Source organism: Lissotriton vulgaris, chromosome 11, assembly GCF_964263255.1.
Source record: "Lissotriton vulgaris chromosome 11, aLisVul1.2, whole genome shotgun sequence".
In the NCBI taxonomy this organism is placed as follows: Eukaryota; Metazoa; Chordata; class Amphibia; order Caudata; family Salamandridae; genus Lissotriton; species Lissotriton vulgaris.
The window spans coordinates 156,752,945-156,770,959 of NC_141699.1; the positions used below are offsets into that span (position 1 = coordinate 156,752,945).

Genomic DNA, 18,015 nt, shown 5'->3' on the forward strand with positions numbered 1-18,015 from the left:
CTCCACCCCCAACAATCAGGCTTTCGCCCACATCACTCTCCAGAAACGGGACTGATTGAATTAACTGACTCTATAAAGCTGCTACAGGATCAGAAGAAGAATGCCGTCCTCATTCTTCTAGACCTCACAGCGGCGTTTGATACCATCTCGCATTCCATTCTGATTAGCAGACTGAAAGATATAGGTATCTCAGAGGTGGCTCTAGCATGGATAAAGTCTTTTTTAACCGACAGATCTCAAAGGATTGCCCTAGGTCCTTTCCTCTCCAAAGAGAAGAGGGTTTCATCAGGAGTTCCTCAGGGCTCCATTCTGAGCCCTCTCCTCTTCAACATTTACCTTATTCCACTCATATCTCTGATTGAGTCATTCGGCATACTTGTAACATCGTATGCCGATGATACGCAACTCATCGTGCCCTTAGAGGAAAACTCGACTAAGGCAGAGCAAAACCTCAAAAACTGTCTGAAGGCTGTTTTCCACTGGATGGATATAAACCATCTAAAATGCAACTCCAGTAAGACAGAGATCCTCCCAATGGGAAAAAACACCATCTTCTGTCCAGGCCTATGGTGGCCTGAAGATTCAGCTGCCCCCCCCAGACCGTAACAACTGCAAGGAATATCGGAGTCTTGTTCGACATCGATTTGTCTTTCGACCAACACGTCAGGTCTGTGGCTGGCCGATGTTTTGGAATCATAAAGTCTCTAAAAAAATTCTTTCACTTTTTACCGTTAGACTCTAGAAAAACCGTAACAGTGGCCCTAGTTCTCGCACGCCTGGACTACTGCAACGGTCTTCTGGCTGGAGCAAAGAAGGCTACACTTAAAAAACTCCGAAGTGTACTTCACTCCGCAGCCAGATTAGTTCTGAAGCTTCCCAGAAAATCTCAAATATCCGCAGCTTTAAAATCCTTACACTGGCTCCCACTCCATAAAAGAATATTCTTCAAGATTCTTATTGTTGCATTCCGGGTATTTAATAACTCTGGCCCAAAATATCTCATCAGGCGTTTCCCCCACTACAACCCAAGCAGATCCCTACGCTCCTCCAATGACAATCTAATCCTTCCAGCTAGGTTTAATCTGAAGACAAAAGGTGGCAAAACCTTAAATTATCTGGCCACTAAAGCCTGGAACCTCATGCCCAAAAACCTGAGGTTCCAAACCCAAGAAAAGCACTTCAGGAAATTGCTAAAAACCTGAATATTTAACCTTCCCGACGATTACACCGTGGCAGCCATCTAATTCTTCAGCCTCTAGGAAGTCATTTGATCTCCTACCAGGAAATCAGCGCCAAGATGCTCCTTCCGGAGCGACCGTTGCGCTCTATAAATACCCATACAAATTACAAAATTACAAATGCCCTCTCTATTATCTGAAGGAAGACTTTTTAGTATAGAAAAGTTCTATTCTCCATGACTATGGAAGTGCCTTCCCAGTGTGTTCTTGTGGTTTGAGAGTCTGCCATTTTTTGCAGTATTACCCTTTTACCTGTGTTTGGTACTCTTTTGTAATCTGCAGCCGTCACTTTTCTCTGTAACACACTGTTTGCTACCTCTTACATTTTGTTTGCTTTTGATACTTGCACAAGTGCCACCATTGCCTATGTAACGTTTGTTCTTATGTTTGAGTGTCCTCCATTTATTGCCGTATTATACTTCTACTTGTACTTTGTACGCTTTTGTAACTAGCTCCTGTAATGCACCGTGTGCTACCTCTTGTATTTTGTTTGCTCACGATTGTCACTTTTGTCTCATGTAATGTAACGTTTGCTTTTGTAATTTGTTCACTTGTAATGTTCTCATGTATCAGTTCTGTTCCTATTGTGAAGCGCTCTGACACCCCCGGGTAAAGTATGCGCTGTATAAAAACGCATAAATAAATAAATACATTGGGTGTATTGGCATGTATGAGAACTAGGCAACTATAGTTGATTGAATTTGTTTTCCTTTTACTTCTTAAATCAGAAATATGCACACATTGTTTTGACATAGAAAAAAACGCGTATGCCTACCCTTTCAATAAATTGTGGAGTTTCAAGGCAATTAGTTGGGAGAAAAAAAACAATATTATGCAGCTGTGATGTGAGACTATTGCTAAAATAAGTAATCACCAAAATGCTATCGCTTGATCAAGACGGTTACCTCTGGTCCTGTGCAGTAAAAAATCTCAATGCCCTACTACCGGGTAAATATTAGGACAAGAAGTCAGTTATGGACACCATTTAAAGATGGCTGCCTTACGTAAGCACGAACGAAGGCAAAATATCAAGCGCTCCACGTCGCCTCTTTTTTTTTTCCTTCGAGAGTCTAAAGCGTTCTACTAGCGGACATGACGACTACCCGTTTCCGGTTATGGTTAGCAACCACAAGCTGCTGGTAACTAGGAGAGGGGAAAAGAGCATATGACAGTCTTGCTCTCAAGGTGGGTGAAACGGACGGTTGTAATTAATGTCTGGGTTAGACTCTCGCCCAGTCTAGACTCCGCTTTGTACAGGGGGCGCGCAGGTTAACGTTTTGTTGGGGGTGCTTCTTGCACTGAAATGTTGAGCTGCGAGCTGCATAAGCTTTAGTTTCTATATTTTGGTTGCTGTGTGGACGATAAGCTGTTCTTCCACCTCCCTTTCAGTGTAGTATATGTGTTAATAGGAGCATTGATAAGTCGCCTTATAATTAACTGGGAACTGTTGGCATTGAGGGTTACTTGCATACATACAGCGCCAGGAGTCAGAAGCAAGGTAACAGCCTGATGTGCCCGGCAGCGTGTCTCCTGCTCTCTGTGTACAGCCACTGCCAGGGCACAAAATGTGAGCTAGTGCTTGATAGGAAGGCGAGCCAACAAATTAACAGGAAGAGCCAAGCCAAGTGCGGGCTCTGGCTTTAAGAGCTCGTGCACGAACTGACCCTTGAAAATATTTGGCATGTAAGTCATGCAAAAAGTATTCTAGTATAATATGCAGAATATTATAAGCTGCCTTCAAAATAAAAAAAGGTGTTTTACTTCAACACACCGATGCTTTTCACCATATTACATTAAATTATATCTCTGCATTCAGAACTATTTATTAAAAAGTAGAATTTTTAAACATGTACTGGGGAACATTGGTGCTCCCGCCCTAATATTGAAGTTTACTATAAATCAAGGATTTATAAAGTGTGGTGAATCACCCGTGAGGGTCTCAAGGCGCTGCAGTAAGATGACTGCTTCGTGGTGGTCCTCTGATTCAAACATCCAGGTCTTCCGTCCTTTCTTGAATTGCTAGAGAGACGAGACGGTCCTGAGATGCAGGGGTAGGGTGTTCCAAGCTTTGGCCGCTTGGTATGAGAAGGAGCGTCCCTCGCTGTTGCATCAGCGGAACCTGAGGGTGTCTCCGAGGAAGAGGGTGGCAGATCGTAGTTTACTGGTCGGTTGGTGGAAGGTTATGTGTTTGTTAATGGTCCTTCATTCTGCAGTGGGTGAACATTTCGAATTGGCATCTTTTCTGTATTGGGAGCTATCATAGCTTCTTGAGGTGGGGTGTGATGTGGTTCCATCTTGCGAGTTTGAGGAAAAGTCTTGCGTCTGAGCTTTGTATTGTCTGTAGTCTTTTCAGGAGGCGTGCAGTGATCCCTATTTAGAGTGTGTTCCCATAGTTCCAGCCTGCTGGTTACGAGAGCTTGCATGATGGTCCTTCTGATGTTGACCTGGAACCATCTGAAGATCTTGCGAAGCAGGTGGACGAGACTGCGTTTACCTATTTCTTCACAGCTTGCTGTCCAAGATGAAACTGAGGTTGTGGGCATGGTGTTTCGGGGCATGGATGGGCCGAATTCCGCAGGCCACCATGCGAGGTGTTGTTCCCGAAGATTAAGACTTCTGTCTTATCTGTGTTGAGTTTGAGGCAGTTGTCCTGCATCCAGTCGACTACGTTCACCATACATACATGCATTGTTCCTTGGACCGTATCCCACGGCCCTTGCCGACAGACTTTTGGCCTATTTCTTCCCAGGGTAATATCGTGGCGGCAGACTCTGTCCGGAATTTGGGTGTGCTGTTTGGATCAAATTTACAGCTGGATGCGTTCACGAACAAAACAGTGGCTACTTGTATGCTGCTGCTTCGCACGCTACGCAAGATCCTTCCCCTTCTTCCGGCCTATGCCCGACCAGAGGTGGTGCGAAGTATCATCTTAAGCAGGTTGGATTACTGCAACACACTACTCCTGGGTGGGCCCGACAACCTGATTGGCAAGCTGCAGCGAGTACAGAACATGGCTGCTAAGCTGGCACTCTCTCTGCGGTGTTTTGACTCCTCCTCTTTGGCACTTGCGGACCTTCATTGGCTGCCAATCCATCAGCACATTTGTTTCAAGGCAGTATGCCTAGTTTTTAGGGCCCTTCATGGTCAGGGGCCTGTTCCGCTGCAGGAGATGTTCTCGTGGTATACTCCAGCCAGACTCCTGCGATCTTCTTCAGCATGCCTGGTGGTAGTTCCCAAGATCTTGAGGACCCGGATGGGTGGACGCTCCTTTGGATTTTCGGCAGCCAAACTATGGAGTTCTCTTCCTCTGTCCCTAAGGAGCATCGGGGAATTCTCCTCTTTTAAGAAAGGGCTAAAAACTTCCCTTTTTTCCAGGATAGTGTAGACATTGTGGTAGTGTTCCATCACGCATGGTTTCAAGGAGTTAAAACGCCAGGATACCCTTTGGGTGACAGTTTAGCGCTATATAAATACGCAATACATACACACATACGTCTGTTAAAGTTGACTTCTAAACTAAGAGTCACTTCAGAGGTCATGTGTTCCTTACATGTGGCCTGGATTCTTACTACAGGTGAAGCAATATTATAGGCTTTTAAGTCGTACACAAAAGAGTTTTTTTTTTTCACAGTGCACATTCTGAACTCTCGTATTTGAAGGTGCTACATTCATATGTGATCATGAAAAAGGGGACTCGGTGAAATAAAGTATTTGCTTAGGATCACACAGTTTGGTTAAGTAAGGAAGCCTGGATTGAGCACAGATGTTCAAATTTCATACTGCAATCCAGGTGCTAGATAGGTATATCTTTCTGGCAACAAAGGTTAATGCTTTGTCCTTAATTCTTGGGCGATGAGATTAGAGCATGGGTGACAGGCAGAATCCGCATTTTATTTTTGTCAGTTGCATATAGCGCTTAGCTTGCCCAAAGACATAGGAGCACGTCACAAGAGACACAGGCTATGTTACACTTTTTTTCCCCATGTGATGTTTAGGAGGCCGGGAGTCTGACCTGATTCCCTTTCAAAACCAATTTTATTTGAAACATATTTAGAAGCACAATAGCGTTTTAACGACCTGATTCCCATATTGCATGGTTGGTAGGTGTAGCCACTTGGCCAAATCGTCTCCTGTGAAAGCTCAGCTCGTCTTGGGCTTGAGGTTCCAAAAGGACCTTGAGCTGAGCCAGAACCAGCCTTCTGGCTTGTGCCTGGCTCGAGCTTTCAGTGGCTTACCTACTTCTATTCTGCTTGTGCCATGTCTGCATTCATCAGTGAGTTTATTTCATGACTTTTGTTTTGCCTTTTGGTTACAGTGCCAAGAAGCATTTGTAAATGTATATGCCCTACTATTTGCTGACTGCCTCTCGGTTTTTGGTGTTTATATTGTTATATTTGTGCATTTTATACTATTATCACCATTGTTGATGTGTCAACGTGAACCCATGTGTGTGTGTGTGTGTGTGTGTGTGTGTATATATATATATATATATATATATATATATATATATATATATATATATATATTTACTGAGAGATTTATTAAGCATAAACATGACACAAAACCATCAGAGTGTGGTACAGAGAAGGGCACACTACATAATGCGATGTAACAGGTAATTTACAGGTAATATACATTTTAAACAAGTTGGTTACAATGTGTTCTAGCAGGTCACAATGTACACCAGAGTTTGCAGGTAAGTTACAGTTGCGCATGTTGCATCCTTTACTTTTACTTTAAAATCTTTATTCGATCAGTTGGTAGTGATCATAAAGCACACAATAATTACAAACACAAATCATAAGCATTGCATTCAAATAGTATGCATCACAAGAAAACTTCCAGATCATAAAAAAGTCTTAAGTTGTTATGATGCCTAGTGCCTCGTTATCACAGAATTACACAGTTACTGAGATGAGCAAATTATATCCACAGACTCCCCTGGTACTTTCTCTTTCTCACGCATGCCCATAAAATGGTTACAGAGAAACAAACAAATAGATCTGGGAGGGATTTTAAAAAATACAGTGCCACCCTGCATTGACTAACATTGTTACGTCTTAAAATTTGGAATAAAATATATATAAAATAAAATATATAAAAAAAAGAAAGAGGCATGTGGTACAACACCTTGTCACACTAAAGTCAAGTCAAGTCAAGTCAAAGAATTTATATAGCGCACTACATACCCAGAGGGTCTCAAGGCGCTTAGGAAGGGGAGGAGGATTACTTGTCAAATATCCATGTTTTAAGTTGCTTTCTGAATGCTAGGTGGTTCTGGGTGAGGCGAAGGTAAGTGGGGAGTGAGTTCCATGTTCTAGCAGCCAGGTATGAGAAGGATCTGCCTCCCATGGTGGTCTTGTTGATGCGAGGTACAGTGGCGAGGGCTTGGCTGGAAGAACGTAGTTGTCGGGAGGGGGTGTAGAAGGACAGTCGTGAGTTGAGGCATTCTGGTCCGATGTCGTAGAGTGATTTGTGTGCGTGGGTTAGCAGTCGGAAAGTGATTCTCTTATTGACGGGTAGCCAGTGGAGGTCTTTCAGGTGACCAGAGATGTGTTCGTTGCGTGGGATGTCTAATATGATCCTGGCTGAGGCGTTTTGGATTCGTTGGAGTTTCTTCTGGAGTTTAGCGGTGGTACCTGCGTAGAGGGTGTTTCCGTAGTCCAGTCAGCTCGTGACCAGAGCATGGGTGACAGTTTTCCTGGTTTCGGTGGGGATCCAGCGAAATGTTTTTTTGAGCATGCGAAGAATGTTGAAGCAGGATGAGGATACGGCGCTGACTTGTCTATTCATAGAGAGTGAAGAATCCAGGATGACGCCTAGGTTCCGTGCGTGGTCTGTCGGGATGGGTGCTTTTCCAAGGGCTTCCGGCCACCAAGAGTCATCCCATGCAGAGGGGGATGTACCTAGGATGAGGACTTCTGTTTTATATGAGTTCAGTTTCAGACGGCTGTGTTTCATCCATTCGGCAACTTCTTTCATTCCTTCGTGTAGGTTAGTTTTGGCGGTGCTGGGGTCATTGGTGAGAGAAAGGATTAGTTGAGTGTCATCCGCGTAAGAGATGATGTTGAGGTTGTGTTGGCGGGCGATGGCCGCGAGGGGGCTCATGTATACGTTGAAGAGGGTGGGACTTGAATGGTGGAAGGCGGACTCTCTGGGTTCTTCCGGTGAGGAACGAGGTGATCCATTCAAGTGCTTTTCCTTGTATTCCGATGTTACTGAGGCGTTGTAAAAGGGTGCTGTGGCAGACTGTGTCGAATGCTGCAGAGAGGTCGAGGAGGATGAGGGCGACTGTGTCTCCATTGTCCAGTAGAGTTCGAATGTCGTCTGTTGCTGCGATGAGGGCGGTCTCAGTGCTGTGTTTTGCTCGGAAGCCAGATTGTGAGGGGTCGAGGGATTTGTTGGCTTCGAGGAAAGCGGCGAGTTGGTTGTTGACAGCTTTCTCGATTACTTTGGCCGGGAATGGAAGGAGCGAAATGGGGCGGTAATTTTTGAGTTCGGTGGGGTCCGCTGTGGGTTTTTTCAGAAGGGCGGTGAGTTCAGCGTGTTTCCAGTTTTCCGGGAAGGTGGCGGAGATGAAGGAGCAATTGATGACGTCTCGGAGGTGCGGTGCTATGACGGAGTCTGCTTTGTTGAAGATGTGGTGAGGGCATGGGTCTGTGGGGGATCCTGAGTGGATGGAGTTCATTAGGCGGATGGTGTCCTCAGTGGAGATTGGGTTCCAGTCGTTAAGGGTGTTCACGGGGGAAGAGTGTTCAGCATAAGGTTGGGTGGGTTGGTCTCCGGGTTGGTTGTCGAAGCTGTTGTGGATGTCTGCAATCTTGTTGTGGAAGAATGAGGCTAGGGAGTCGCAGAGGGCTTGAGAGGGGGTGATGTCGTTGGAGTTGGCCGAGGGATTGGAAAATTCCTTGACGATGTTGAAAAGTTCCTTGCTGTTGTGGGCGTTGTTGTCAAGTCGATCCTTGAATGCTGTTTTCTTGGCCTTTCGGATTAGTTGGTGGTGAGTGCGGGTGGCGTTTTTGAAGGCGTCCTTGGTGCTAGTGGTTGGGTCTTTTTTCCAGGCCTTTTCAAGGGAGCGGCAGAGTTTCTTGGACTTCTTAAGATCATCGTTGAACCATGAGGCCTTCTTGTTGCCAGGTTTGCTTTGGCGTTTTTTCAGTGGTGCTAAGGTGTCGGCGGTGTTGGATAACCATAGGGTGAAGTTGGCGGCGGCTTGGTCTGGGTTAGAAGAGTGGGCTGGGGTGTTTAGAAGGAGCGATGAGGAGATCTGGTCGGTGGTGATTTTGTTCCAGTTTCTTTGCAGAGTTGGTTGGAGGTGGTTGATGGGTTTTGGCTTGTTGTAGGTGAAGTGAACGCAGCTGTGGTCAGTCCAGAGGAGATCCGTAGTGTGGCTGAAGGAGACATGATTGCTGGAGGTGAAGATGGGGTCGAGAGTGTGACCTGCGATGTGGGTGTGGGAAGTGACCAGTTGTTTAAGTCCGAGGTTGGCGAGGTTGTCCAAGAGGGTGGTGGTGTTGCGGTCGTTGATCTTTTCAAGGTGAAAGTTGAGGTCTCCCAGAAGGATGTAGTCTTTTGAGGGGAGCGCGTGAGGAGTGATGAAGTCCGTGATGTCTTCACTAAATTTTGCGCGGGGTCCTGGTGGTCTGTAGAGGAGGGTGCCTCTAAGTGTGGTCTTGGGGTCGATGTGGATCTGGAAGTGAAGGTGTTCGGAGTTGGCGAGGTTGGCGTCAGAGCTGGTTGAGATGCGGATTGATTTCTTATGGACGATAGCGATTCCTCCTCCTGTGTGGCCGGTACGGTCCTTGCGAGTGATCTTATAGTCTTCAGGGATGGCGATGGTGATGTCTGGGGCGGAGGAAGCGTTCATCCATGTTTCTGTTAGGAAGGCGATGTCCGGAGAGATGGTGTCTAGTAGATTCCATAGGTCGATGGCGTGTCTGTGGACCGAGCGGGTGTTGAGAAGGATGCATTGTAGGTGGGTGGGGTCGGGAATCTGTGGTGTGGTCGTAGTGGAGATGTTGTCGGTGCCGCTGAATTTGCAGGAGTAGCAGGAGAAAGGTCCATGGGTGTGTCCAGGAGCGGCTTGGACGCAGTTGGGGGCGCGACCGGGGTTAAGGGCTAGGAGGGTGGCGGCATCGTAGGTGATGCGGGAGGGCTGGGCAGCGCGAGGGGCAGGGGGTCTGGCGCTGGGCGCGGGCCAGGCGCGGACGGGCGTAGACGGGCTTACCTTTGGCGCACCTTCGGCGTGGCCGTAGCGCGTGGACGCTGCACGTGGGGGCATTGGCCATAAATGGATGGTGGAGGGGGCGGAGCGTGGGAGGGGCAGCAGCTGGGAGGCGGTGGCGGGAGGAGGGGCGGCAACAACAACAACAACACAAAATGGAGGGTCAAAGGCGAGAGCCTTACACGCACTATCAGCTGAATATAATTTAAATGCAAAGTAACTGCCTCAGCGACGTCGCGTTGATAATTAAATAAAAGCGACAGTGCGGCGCAGATTAAATAAGTCAATTAGACAGAGCAGCACAATTAAATAAATAAATAAGTAAATCCCAACAGTGCAGCGCTATGAAGCGATCGTGCAGCGCTATAAAATGAAAGATTAGCTGAGTCAATGCAGCGCTAGTATCTCGAAGGCAGGAGGTCAAACGATACCAGGCTGGAGCGTGGGGGAGCAACCGGGCTGAAGGAGGGTTCAGGCGAGGGTTCAGCAATTAATAGAGTCATGAAAGTCCATAATGTTCTTTCTAAGGCCCCTACATTTTGTCACATTTTCTGAGGCTGCCAAGACTGTACATCACTTTCTGCACCAGCATACATTAGTCTATCTTTGTGCACCAAAGACCAATAATGCATTAAAGGTAATTGCTCCATATGTTAGTAATGCCTTGTCTAGCTACCACAAGGCCGTCATTTCACTTTATATCACATTACACAACATCATAAATACCAGTTACACACTCTAAAGAAAATGTAAAACTTCAACCTCCCAGAGGGCTTCATATCTTCAGTTCAAATTCTGATACATGTACAGACAGTGGTAATACCATCTTGGCCGGCCTCTCTAAATAAACAATCTCCCCCCTCACAGCATTGCATGCTGCAGGTCGGCTAGTAGCACATACTAAGAAATTACACCACCTAATACCAATCATTAAACAACGTCACTGCTTCCTGGTAAAGCACAGATCACCTTCAAGATCACCTGCATAGCACGCACGGCTTTATGTTCAGATCTACTAAGATGCCTGACGGAAAAACTATACATCAATGAGGGTCAAACAGAGAGCAAGAGAGATTGGCTCTGGAGATATCTTCTCCCAAAAAAGGATAAAACTATTAAACCAGCCTTCTGTTGCTTAGCACCTGAGCCGCATTTGTGAAGGCATAAAAACAATCCTTAACATTCTAGTTATCTACAAAAAAACAATCACAGAACTTGCCTGTTCAAGAGTTGTATCTGTAATTAAGTTATGCTGTAACTGTCATTTTACGTGGCAAGGGTTGTACTCTTTTGATACTATAAAAATATCTGTGGCGCACAACTATCTCATACATCTTGCAAAACCGTCTTTTCGTCTGTCTCAACTGGGAACCCCCGGATGACATTTAGTCCCTGAGACTCGCCCAGCAAGGTTCGATCACAGGAGATTGCCAAATATTATGGAAAAGTGTGTCTTTCTTCCCACAATCTTGAAAGCTGGCCCCAATCATTTGAATTCTACTATAACCATAAAAAAACAAAATAAATTATCGACATCACACTTCTTTGTGCCATTAAGTCATTATGTAAAATGAACATCACTTCCTCTGTTGATTAGATTGCTGATTTGGAGGCCTCCTTAGAGGGCATTAATCCTTACATGTAGAGCCACTCTATCTCACAGATTAAAGGGACTTTGAGGTCATGAAAAGCTCTTTCAAAAGTGCAGGATCAAAACGGTAAATTGATTCAGCTGGTGAAAAAGAATGGAAAGTTCAGGATACATTTTATACACACGAATCTGGGTGCCAACCACAAAGGTTGACTCAAGGTGTGCGAGGTTGGGAAAAGTTTCCTGGAAAATATATTCTCAGTAATCTAAATGGCCACTTTGAGCATGATCAAGCAGCACTTCTACTCCAAGTCTGTGTCGATGCTCAACAGACTCTATGTTTGAATGTAAGAGCTACTTTTCTCCTCTTGTAGTACTTTCCAAGTTGGGTGTCATATTGGTAGTGGCCATATATTTTGGTCTGCAGCTAGGCCAGGATGTGCAGACATTTGTTTAAATGGTCATTTTTGGAATGCAAGTGTTCAGTCTGCACACAAAAAGCTAGTTCGGTTTAAATCTTAAACTGAAAAAAAGAAGCATTCATCAATGGAATTGGAGAGCTTTTGCGCATCTTTGCTGTTTCAACATTACGGAGATGGTATAAATAGCAGTATCAAATATTTGAAATATAGTGAATTCAAATAGAATATATGCAAATTATCTAAACAGTTTTGAACTGAATGCAGAATGATGAAATCTGAATCCAAGAGCAAAGTGAAAATACATTTAAATACTGGAAGAAATATCTAGAATAACGGCCCAACACTTATAACTTTAATACTCTATCTAAAGAACACTGAGGAGATATCGCCTTTGATTACACTTGAAGCCAAGTTAATAGATGATAAAAGGCCAAATATCATTAATGTACAAATCCATCACAATTAGTACACCAGTCACCTTTGCTAAGCTAAGGAAGATCTGGAAGGCTGATGCTGGGCGGCTCGAAGAAGAAGAATGGACATTCGCACTAATAGCACCTAGGGAAGCAGCAATTTCCACTAGATATTATCTAATCCAATTCAGATACCTGTATAAAATCGACCTCACCTCACTTAAACTGTGGCAGATCGGCCACAGTTCTGACTCGATCTTCATATAATTCACAGAAACAGAAGGAAATTTCATCCACACTGTATGAAAGTGCTGCAAACTATTTCTCTATTGAGAAACCATATCTGAACCATTACAAGAAATCCTCAACCACCCGATCACATGAACCCCTAAAATGTCCCCACTCATTGTACTAGAGGACTAAGGATATACATTTACTATATGAAAAAAATATCTGACACTCAGACTTGTCCTCGCTATAAGGGATATTGCTCAGAATTAGAGGAGTTCATCAGCATTTAGTGTAAATAAATGCAAATCTGCACTTGTTTAGTCCTTGAGCGTCCAGTATATGAGGCTAGGAGATGACCCAGAAACAAACTAAAATATGGAAAAGGTGGTTGCACTATCCAGAGGGGATTGAGGAGCAAATGCTTAACTTGAACAAAAGCAGATTGACTGTCTAAATAAACATAATCTCCAGAGACTGGAACTGAAATAATGTCAATTTACATATGTAATTTCCCTTTATAAAACAGACCAATATGGCTTATTGTGTGAATGGCAAGTTATTGTTGAAAGTTTTTACAGGCCACCATCTGTTTTATTGTTCTATAAAGTATCTTACGTAGCAATAAAAAAAAGGTTTACAATAAAAATCTGATGTCAGGAAAAGTTTGGAGGTGAATCGTTTAGATATAAACCTTTAGGTGATGAGAAGACAGAAATTAAACATTGTTGCCCCAAACACTTTACTGTGTTGATTTTCGGGCCTGCAAAATTGGCCATTATTTTTGTATGGACTTTTCCACAATTTTTTGTCTCTCATTGTTAAATTTTGATATGAAGCATTTGTCTAAATACACCTTTAAATATGCTCAAGTGGAAACATTAATTAATATATGTATATGTGTGTGTGTGTGTGTATGTATGTATGTATGTATGTATATATATATATATATATATATTTTCAGTGACAAAAAAAAGGCTAAGTTAAAGTTAGGAAAACTTTAGTCTTTATTTTTACTATACACACCCAACTTAGAGTTTGCGCAACATCTTCAAATTATGTCGTAGAGTATATTGGAGGACAGTATTGTGGGGTGGAGTGGAGTCAGTGGCGTAAAGTGTTCTACTTTGAAGTGGTGTGTCCTATAGTGGGGTGGAGTATCTTAAGGTGCGTTGGAGTGTTGGATATTGGAGGGGCGTGTCGTAAAGTGCAGTTGAGTGTCATACAGTGGAGTGTCGACTGCAGAGCAGTGGAGCGTCATCAAGTAGAATGTCTTACAGTGGTATAGAGTGTTGTAGAATATAGTGGCATAGAGTGGAGTTTAGTGGAATACAGTGTTGTGGAGTATCGTACAGTATTGTAGTATAGTGGAGTCTCGTAGAGTGGCGTGTTGTATTGTGATACAGTGTTGTACAGTGGCGTAGAGTGTCATACAGTGCACTGCTGTCATATGATGGAGTGGCAAGCCATAGAGAGCAGTGGAGTGGCGTGTCCTATAGTGCAGGCCTCAAGAAATTTACTCGCCCACTCTTTATGGCAAGTCAGATATACTGGCCTGTTCTGGTGAGCAGACAAAGAACAGATGTTCTGTTGACTCAGAAAGTGAATGAACAATAAAGATGCCTTTGAATCTTGTTTTAATCTTGCCAGCCATATTTTCTCTGCTTTTAGAGACAGAGGTCAAAAGTCAGTTTGTGTTCTTACAATTACTTTTCTTTCTCCGACTGCACAGTTAGAGGATTTTGTAAATTGAACTGTCTGGCACTGGTGCTGTACAAAGAGTATTACATAAAAGGCTGTAGGATGTCCGGTTTTGTTCTAACAACATTTAAATAGCTAATAGGTGAACTGTGTAAACATTTCAAAATATATTTCATTAGTTATGAACGCACATTTTTTGTAATTCTATGTGATGAAAAACAAGATTTTAAGAGGATGAAAACAAATCAGAACACGTTACTTGGTGAAGAGCAAATAATACTTATTTTTGCTGAAACTCTAATTCCACACATTGTTTATACGCTATATAGATTTATCGGTACAACTGCATGTTAGTGGGAACGTTTGTGGCAATTTCATTAGTGATATGCTGTCTGTAAGTGACGGTGCACCATGACATCATGCTTTAGTAATATATTATTTTTATAAGGCAATACCATGTGATCTGTTTGCAAGAAACCTGAGAGGAGTCCTTGAAGTGTATAAAACATATTTTATTCCTTCAGTGGCATAGGTAGTGGGGAGGGTGAAAGGTGTCTAGTATCCTTTATTAGGTTTCGCTGGTGAGCGGAGCTAGGCTCCGCCTCCAGAGAAATCTAATGAGTATAGTAAGCACTATGGAAGACGCCCCCCCGTCCGATTGGCTAGCTCCATAAACGGAGCCTAGCCATTGGACGAGGGGCCTGTCCGTCAATGCCGGACCAGACACGGGGGCGTTCCCGACATTCTTTGGCTTTTGCCGACGTCACGGGACGCCGGGAACGCCCCCGAGTCTGGTCCGGCCGGGCCGTGCTTGCTGCTGTCCTGCCTTACTCTGTGTCCCTCCTCCCGCCGTCCCCCTCCTCCCGCCCCCCTCCTCGCTGTCCTGTGCACGTTTCCCGTTTTTCGACCACGGCCGCCGGAGGAAGCCCTGGTGAGTGCGTGTTAAATCTTGCCTTCCCGCCCCCTCCTCCCCCTCCCCGTGTGTCCGTTCCGCCCCCTCCCCGTGTGAAAGGGATTTGTTTCTGGAGCTCGGCTCGGGTCCATTCCCGCCCCCTCCCGCTTCCCGCCCCCCCCTCCCCCTCCCGCTCGGAAGTGCGTGTGCAGTTGCTCATCTTGCCTTCCCGCCCCCTCCTCCCCCCTCCCCGTGTGTCCGTTCCGCCCCCCTCCCCGTGTGCAAGGGATTTGTTTCTGGAGCTCGGCTCGGGTCCATTCCTGCCCCCCTCCCGCTTCCCGCCCCCCCCCTGTTCTGTGCCCGTTCCCGCCACCCTCCCTCCCTGTGCTCGCCCCTGTCCTGTGCCCGTCCACTTAAACTGCATCCTCTGATGCATTTGTTTTTGTTCCCGCACTCTTTCGATCAGGGAGCCATTCTTTCAGTGCTCGAACTCTCCCTGCTGGTTCCAGTGTGCGGACAGCACCTGTCCCCCTACAAACTTTAAAGAGAGCACACGTGGTGCCCGTTAGCTCGGGTCCATTCCTGCCCCCCTCACGCCCCCCCCCTGTTCTGTGCCCGTTCCCGCCACCCTCCCTCCCTGTGCTCGCCCCTGTCCTGTGCCCGTCCACTTAAACTGCATCCTCTGATGCATTTGTTTTTGTCTTCCAGTGCTCGAACTCTCCCTGCTGGTTCCAGTGTGCGGACAGCACCTGTCCCCCTACAAACCTTAAAGAGAGAACACGTGGTGCCCGTTAGCTCGGGTCCATTCCTGCCCCCCTCCCGCTTCCCGCCCCCCCCTGTTCTGTGCCCGTTCCCGCCACCCTCCCTCCCTGTGCTAGCCCCTGTCCTGTGCCCGTCCACTTAAACTGCATCCTCTGATGCATTTGTTTTTGTTCCCGCACTCTTTCGATCAGGGAGCCATTCTTCCAGTGCTCGAACTCTCCCTGCTGGTTCCAGTGTGCGGACAGCACCTGTCCCCCTACAAACTTTAAAGAGAGCACACGTGGTGCCCGTTAACATGCGTGGCCGCCTGCTTGCCGCCGTCGACTGAGTCCTCTGGCTGTCTCTGTTGTGACCGTCACACTGTGTAAGGGGTGCGGGGGACGGTGAAGGTATGAAAGCTGGGCCGCGGCTTCCGAGCCTTTATCGGTAGACTCCAGGCAGCGGTGCAGTGCTGAGGGGCGCGGGGCTACGGGGGCCACTTCCGGTCACAGTGAAGAGGGGCCAGGGGGTGCTGGGCCCCCCTCGCAGGGGGCGAGAGCAGTGCGGACAGATAGGACGCAGGGAGAGATTACCAGCTGCCACTTTTGAAACTTTTTTTTTTAACTTCCTGCCCCTGGTGTGATCTGTGTTTGGCTGCAGTCTTCACCCCCTTGAGTGTGCGCAGCAGCGTGTGTCTCGGTGTTCACGGCTGCTGGTGTTTCTCTGTCTCAAAAAAAAAAGTGCGCAGCAGCGTGTGTCTCGGTGTTCATGGCTGCCGATGTTTCTCTGTCTCTCTCTCCCAGTGTCTGGCTTTTCTGGTCCATATATTTGTCTGCTTTCTGTGTCTTAGTCTCTCTTAGTCTCTCTGTGTGTGCAGCTCTTGTCTGTGTGACTGTGTCCTCTGTTTCTACCTGTGTTGCCATCTCCCAAGGTGTGTCTCTTCTAGTGTCTGCAGGCTCTGTTGTCCGTCTGTCTCTTAGTGTCTGCGTCTCCCATTTGTTTGATTCTCCCTTTGTTGCATCTCAAAGTCTGTATCACCAAGTGTCTGTGGCCCATCTCTTTTTCTTTGTTTCTTAGTGTCTTTCTCTCGGTGTCTGAGTCACTCTGTCTGCCTCTTCCATATGTGTGAGTCTCCCTGTATTGCTTGTTGCATTTCGCAAAGTCTGTCTCTTCTGCTGTCTGCAGGCTCTGTCGTCCATCTGTCTATTGGTGTTTGTGTCTCCCAGTGTCTGTGAGTCACTCTGTCTGCCTCTCCCATGTGTCTGATACTCCCTGTGTTGCATCTGCCAAGGTCTGTATCGCCCACTGTCTGCGAGTTCGATGGTCCATCAATGTTTCTCTGTGACACAGTGTCTGTATCTCCCGGTGTCTGTGATACCCATGTATCTGCCTCTCCCATGTGTCTCTCTCTTCCATGTATCTCTCTCTGCCATGTCCTGGTATCTACCATTTGCATCTCCCAATGTCTGGCTCTTCCAGTGTCTGCGCGATCTGTGGCCCATCAATGTGTCTCTCTGTCTTAGTCTCTGTGTCTCCCGGTGTCTGTGATACCCATGTATCTGCCTCTCCCATATGACTCTCTCTCCCAGTATCTGCGGGTTCTGTGGTCCATCACTGTGTCTCTGTCTTAGTGTCTGTGTCTCCCATTGTCTGTGATACCCATGTGTCTTTCTCTCCCACGTGCCGTCATATCCCATATGCATCTCCCACGGATTGTCTCTCCCAGTGTTTGCAGGTTCTGTGGTCCATCTGTGTCGCTCTTAGTGTATGTGTCTCCCATATTCTGTGTCTCTGCGTTATGATTCCTATGTGTCTGGTCTCCAGTGTACATCTCCTATGTGCCTGCATCACCCAAAGTCTGTCTCTCCCAGTGTCTACGGGTTCTGTGGGCCACCTCTGTGTCTCCATGTGCTTGTTTCTCCCATGGGCTTGTTTCTCCCATGTGCATCTCCCATGTGTTCGCATCTTCCATGGTCTGCCTCTCCCAGAGTCTGCAGGCTCTGTGGTCCACATCTGTATCTGTGTCTCTTAGTGTCTGTGTCTCCCAGTGTCTGTGATTTCTTGTGTCTACCTCCCATGTGTCCACATCTCCCATGGTCTTTCTCTCCCAGTGTCAGCAGGTTCTGTGGTCCGCCTCTGTCTGTGTGTCTTAGTGTCTGTGTCTCCCATTGTCTGTAACTGCCTGTGTTTGCCTCTTCCTGCGTTTCCATTTCCCCTACATCTGTGACTCCCTTCTGTCTCCCAGTGTGTGTTCCTCGTGTCCATGCCTTCGCCCTCTGCTGTCTGTCTCCCAGTGACTCTCTAGTGGCCCCTTCTGTCTCCACACATGAGTGGGTATAAGTGAGGAGAAGAGCTGAAGTGTGATTGAGGACTGCACTATCAGATGTATGTGATTGGCAGCTCGGCAGACACCTCTGATGATCTTGTAAATGCTGCTTGGCAGCTGCAGTGGGTCCCTGCCAGTGCTTTGATTCTGGGGTGAATGCTCCTGTTAGAAGTAGGGAAGGGGGTGTGCGGTGTATTTGTGGTCCTGGGGAAACGTTCTCTTTAAAGCCAGAAACTTCA

At 46.3% G+C, this 18,015-nt stretch overlaps 1 protein-coding gene across 1 annotated transcript in view; it reads left to right on the forward strand.

Annotated features, from left to right (window-relative positions):
* Positions 1–2,250: 2,250 nt before the first annotated feature.
* IFT81 (intraflagellar transport 81) overlaps positions 2,251–18,015 on the forward strand; it is a 1,042,527-nt gene continuing 1,026,762 nt past the window's right edge. Inside the window, exon 1 of the mRNA XM_086943010.1 lies at positions 2,251–2,423. The gene's annotated coding sequence lies outside the window, so the exon portion shown is untranslated. The remainder of the gene's footprint in view (positions 2,424–18,015) is intronic.